The sequence below is a fragment of the Athene cunicularia genome, unplaced genomic scaffold (assembly GCF_003259725.1).
Source record: "Athene cunicularia isolate RWA unplaced genomic scaffold, athCun1 SCF_14, whole genome shotgun sequence".
In the NCBI taxonomy this organism is placed as follows: domain Eukaryota; kingdom Metazoa; phylum Chordata; class Aves; order Strigiformes; family Strigidae; genus Athene; species Athene cunicularia.
Window position 1 is genome coordinate 56885 of NW_020799200.1, and position 5099 is coordinate 61983.

A 5099-nucleotide genomic window follows, 5' to 3' on the forward strand; every position below is an offset into this window, starting at 1 on the left:
CAGGATTTTCTCGGCCAATGTGTTTTGAACCAACCAGGAGCCTTTCTCCTCCCAAGTGGGTTTTCCTACAGTATTAGTAACTTCTCATTCCTCCGCTCTCTCTCCTTCCATCCCAGCCTTGTTACTGACCAGAAACCCCCAACTCTCTGTTATATTAGATGGGGTTTCTGCTTTGTTGTTTTTGTAACAAGGAAGAAATGGAAAATGCAGGCAGTGAAAAACAGTGCAAGGTACAAATCTGACAGCAGTCCCCTGTCAGCCAGCGGAGGGGAGAGGGAGCAGAAGCAGCAGCAGCCTGTCAATCCGGAATGCACCCATCCACCATGCCCCTGGTCTGGGGAGTCTCAGATGGGTGGCAGTAGACCTGCCTCATCCCCCCAGTGCCATCAGCTCCTCGGGGCAGTACGTTTTGGGCTTTGGAAGCCCCATGGGTGCTAATTTTCCTGCTTAAAGCCAATGTTTTGGTCCACAGTGGTTTCTTTGCCAAGGTTTTCTTTGGCCACAGCCACCAGCTCCATGTGCTCTAGGAGCCACTCCATGCTGCGATAGGCTCTGTTAAATGAGCGTGTTATAAAAAACTCATCTCTTATCCACCTGGTCCATCTCCTCATCCCTGAAAACAGCCACAGTGTGAAGACCCGCTGTTGCTACTGCCCTTGTAGCTCCAATATCTCCAGTTGGAAGGGACCCATAAGGATCATCAAGTCCAACTCCCTGATCCTTGCAGGACCACATAAAACGAAATCATATGGCTAAGAGCATTGTCCAGGTGATCCTTGAACTCTGACAGACTGCCACGCTGCTCACGGAAGCAGGTGGGTTGCTTTGACAGCTCAGAGAACAAGTAGCAATTGGGTTAAGGCAGTATGGACCCCGTGTTCGCACAGCCCAGGTGAGGACTTTGGGATGTCGGGGATGTATCACCATCAGTCTGTGTCTCCTGACTTGGACAGGGAAGCAGCCAGGGGCAAAGAGAGGGCAAACCTTCAGCTCTCTACAGCGCAGCAGCCTGGGGAGGACTTCAGGTCCCAGGGAGATTTAATGGGGCTCTGCAAAGAGTGGGGCAGCGGAAAGAGATGCCCACCCCAGTTAATGGTGTAGCCTGGTGCCAGAAAGATTGGTTTATTTCCCACCATCCGCTTCTTGTAGCAGGAGGCAGGAGTCCCAGGGGGTTGGGCACCCCAAGGGTCCTTCTGGGCCAGCTGTGACATGTCATGCATTTTTGAGAGTGCCTAACTCAATGCCGCGTTTTCAGCTGCTCTGCCCTCAGGAGAGTCATCTTTCTGGTGTGAAACCCTTCCAACCGTGAGCTTGCTTTGCTTGCTTCCTCTTTGGTGGGACATGTCACCTCTCCCTCACCTGCTCGCCTCCATCACCCCAAAGCCATCCCCAGCTGTCCCGGTGTCACCTGGACCAGGCCAATCCTGTCTGCTCGTCCCTTGCCCTGGCCCCAGGAGCTCAGTGGGGCCATTGGCCTGTGAGCACGCTTCCTGGGAGTATTTCTGCCTTGCTCTTGGTAAAGCAGGGGGTAATGATGTTGTGCTGTGGGAGTGACCTTTAATAACTCAGCAGTGACATTAACTCACCTTTTACACAAGGTGAAAGCCACGCACAGACTTAGATCTGTGATTTCTGCTGGTGCCACAAGCCCTGCTCCTTCTGGACAGGGGATGGGTGGCGGTGCTGGCGTACTCAGCGGGGTGGAGCTTCAGCATCTGAGTGATCTGGGGATGTGACCCTAGGAAGTACATGAAACTGGAGCTTGTTTTGGCTTGTTTCTCCTTCTGCCTTATTTATCGTTGCTGCTTTACCTTCTCCTGTCTTTCCCTGCGGTGACCCACTGCAGAGCCCCGTTGGGAGGGTGTGCTGTGGCATCGCTGCCCACCCCGGGCATGCTGGGCAGCCTGCACCAGTGTGGGCCAGTGGATACACCTCCTGGGGTTCAGCAGATGCTGTCAAGATGAGCAGGGACATTTCCTTCTAGGTGGGGACTTCAGGACATGGGCCGTCATTGCATCTCCCTCCTTTTCCTCGCTCTGCTCTTGGCACCGTGGAGGGACAGTGATGCAAGCTGGTGGGCAGAGGGGCTGTGGTTGGCTTTTCCTGTGGTGCAGCTGCGAGCCCCCGTGCTCTAGAGGGTGCTTGGCCGGGGGTTGCAAGGTCTTTTTGTACTGCCGTTGGGTGCAACGAGGCACCCAGAACGCATGGATACCTAGACAGAGCCCAGCTACCTGCTGGTCCTCAACCTCCAGGATGCCCCAGGTCAGGCTTGAGCTGCTTTTTGGCTTTCTTTAGGGGGAAACTGTCCTGTCAAGCCAGCCCAGCCTGGCCCCTCCCACCTCAGACTGTCCTGTTCACCCTTTTCACAAACTTGTTGAGATCCAGCTTCGGCCTCCTGCAGCCTTTCCCTAAGGAGAGGACATTGAGAATCTCTCTTCCGAGGGCTGGGAGCCTCCTGCTTGCCTTTCTAATCACCCAGGAGCTGGTTATGCTCAACCACTTCTTCTGCTCCCCCCTGCTTCCAACTATTCTTAACCCTTGCAGCCACAGCTTTTGTGTTTCGAGGCTCTAGCACTTGTCCCCATGAAGCCATCCTGAAACGGTGAGTGTCCAGATCCCTGCCACAAAGACGGCTGGAGCACATCTCTCCTCCTTTGCTATCAGTCACGGGAGTCAATACAGTTGTCTGTTGGCAGAACTGATTTTTGAAGCAGCTGGTACAATTGTAATTGGTGCTGATTACTTTAAATAGCATCTGCAAAATATAGCTGTCAGGGCTTGTTTAATTTTGAACAAAGACTTACAATTATATTTATTGTTAGAGCTGCTGATTTGTTCAGAGGGACCTCTGGCCAGAATCTGATTGAGAAGCATTTTTCTATCTGATAGAGAGTCAGGAGCTCACCTGATGCTTATAAATTGCCTGGCTGACGTGCAAAGCATGAGGAAGGAGAGGACTTACTGGGTCATGTTTTACCATCTGTAAAAGCACTGCAAGTCAAAATAACTCCAGTAAAGTCAGTGGAGACTTCTTCCAGGGCTGTGACCTGTCAAGAGAGGGAAGTACTGCTGCCTCAGGGTGATCTCCACAAAGAGCTGCTGTGCCTGCAGTGCCAGAGGTGGCTGGCCCTGGTCCAGCTTCGGTTGAACCAAAGTGCCTGAGGAGCTTTAGTGCCTCTCCCCTGCAAAACTGGACCAGCCACATCCCATGGAAATACTCTGGGAGAGGCATGAGCCCTGTCAGATGGAGCTTGAGGGGCCTCAGACCCTCCTCTGACTTTTCTCATCTAAAGTGATGGGATGGCCAAGGTCTGTGGGCTTCAGCAGGAGCCAAGGAATTTTGTGCATCCAAAAATCAAATCCTGTGGCTCCTGCTTCAAGGTGCTGGCAAGCTTTGGTTGCTGCCCCAGGAACGTGAGACACTTCAATTCTGCTGCATCCATTCCCACACAATTTCTGCTTTCAAACAAGACATCAAAATTCTCCCTCATCTCTTCAAAACTGACATGTTTTTGACTTGGATAAGTAAGTGGCTGTTGAAATTGCATATGAACTTTGAGTTAATTAATACTTGGTCACAGTGGGACTGCTCGCTGGATTTAGATGAATGCCAAATCCAGCTTAATCCCTTGCAGCGAGTGCAAGGCAGGACTTGGAGGTGTTGGGTCTCACCGCAGCAATGTTGCTTCTCTTCTCTGTCTCTCCACTGCCTGGTCTGAATTTCAGTGGGTGGTTCAGTAAATACACAAACCTTAGCTCAGCAGGGGAATTTATCCCAGCAAAGAAATAGGCTTCAGGGCCATTTGGATGAAATGCTGTTCAGAAGTCAATCTTGATGAGGGTAAACCCTTGCCACTGCCTTCCTCAGCTGCTGGCCAGCTGGCCCAGCTCAAGCCCAGTGTTCCCACACGGTGCACTGGGAAGGCTTTTGGTTTGTGCCTGTATTATATTATTTTGTTTTCAGCTGCAAACACCCTTGAGCTGTCTGTAACTGGCTCCAAAGTGTCCTTTTAATATGCATCTGATGGCCAGAAGGAGAAATAAACGTGCACTGTAGGGGCCTGTAAGCTGTTCGGGTGCCTCATGGGCATGCGGTCTTGGGTGCTTTTCCCTGTGATGACCTGAGAAGAGCTCATGCTTTGTTGGGAGTCTCATTTTAACCCAGTGCCGTGGCTAGTGGGGGCACCAGCGGGTGGTCCTTGGGGGCCTGGGCAAGGATGCTCCACACGTGGGTGACATGCACTAGGGAAGCAGTCTCAGCACTGTTAAAACTCTTGCATTTCATGCAAAGGGGCGGTGGCTTCTGGCTCCTGTCCCTGGTGCTGGCCGGGTCTGTGGGGAGCTGGGGCACTCCTCTTGCAGCGCTGCAGGGTTGGGGGGATGGTCCTCATGTTGCTGGCTTTCGCACAGCCTCAGCCGGCCGGGTCACATCATCCTGTGTGAATCTTCACGTGTAGTTTGCAGAAGCGGTGTGATTTCTAGCTCCTCTATTCTGGGGGGCAGGTGTGGGAAGCTGTGGCCCTAGCAGGCTCAGAAACCAAGAGACAGACAGAGATATTTTCTTTCAACATCTCCGAGGATGGGGACAGTGGGTGACACAAGGCTGTCCTGGCCTTAGCAGGAAGGACTCTTCGCCCCCTGGTGTCAATCTGCCCGTGCTGCCATTAAATGCCCACTGTTAATTCCTGGATGCATTTTGTCTCAACTGAGGGGTGACCAGGTTGGGTGAGATAGACTTGGATGGCTTAACCCCTTGCTTTCAGCCCCTCCAGCTCCAGGCTGACCTGCTTATGTCAGGAGGCTCCATCTCTCGGCTCCACAGTGCTGATGGAGGCACGTCCACAGCCCTTCGGCCCCTCTGGTTTGGGATGGGTCCTCTCTGCAGGTGGAGGAGCTGCTCTCTGCTCCTTGCCTTCCTCCCTGCATTCACAGCCTTGGCTAGGAGGTGCTGGAGGGGAAGAGCTGCCTAACGCTTGGGCTGATGCTGGGCATCTTATCTTCCCCTTTCTTCTCCGTTTTGAAAACAACCCCCTTCAGCACCAGGAAGATTTCTTGTCCCAGGGGTCAGCTTTCTATTGACACCTTGGGTTCCTCCCTCC

At 52.8% G+C, this 5099-nt stretch overlaps 1 protein-coding gene across 1 annotated transcript in view; it reads left to right on the top strand.

Annotated features, from left to right (window-relative positions):
- LOC113490565 (hydrocephalus-inducing protein homolog) overlaps positions 1-5099 on the top strand; it is a gene marked incomplete at its 5' end in the record, with an annotated part of 80709 nt that overhangs the window by 54791 nt on the left and 20819 nt on the right. The gene's annotated exons all lie outside the window — the stretch shown is intronic.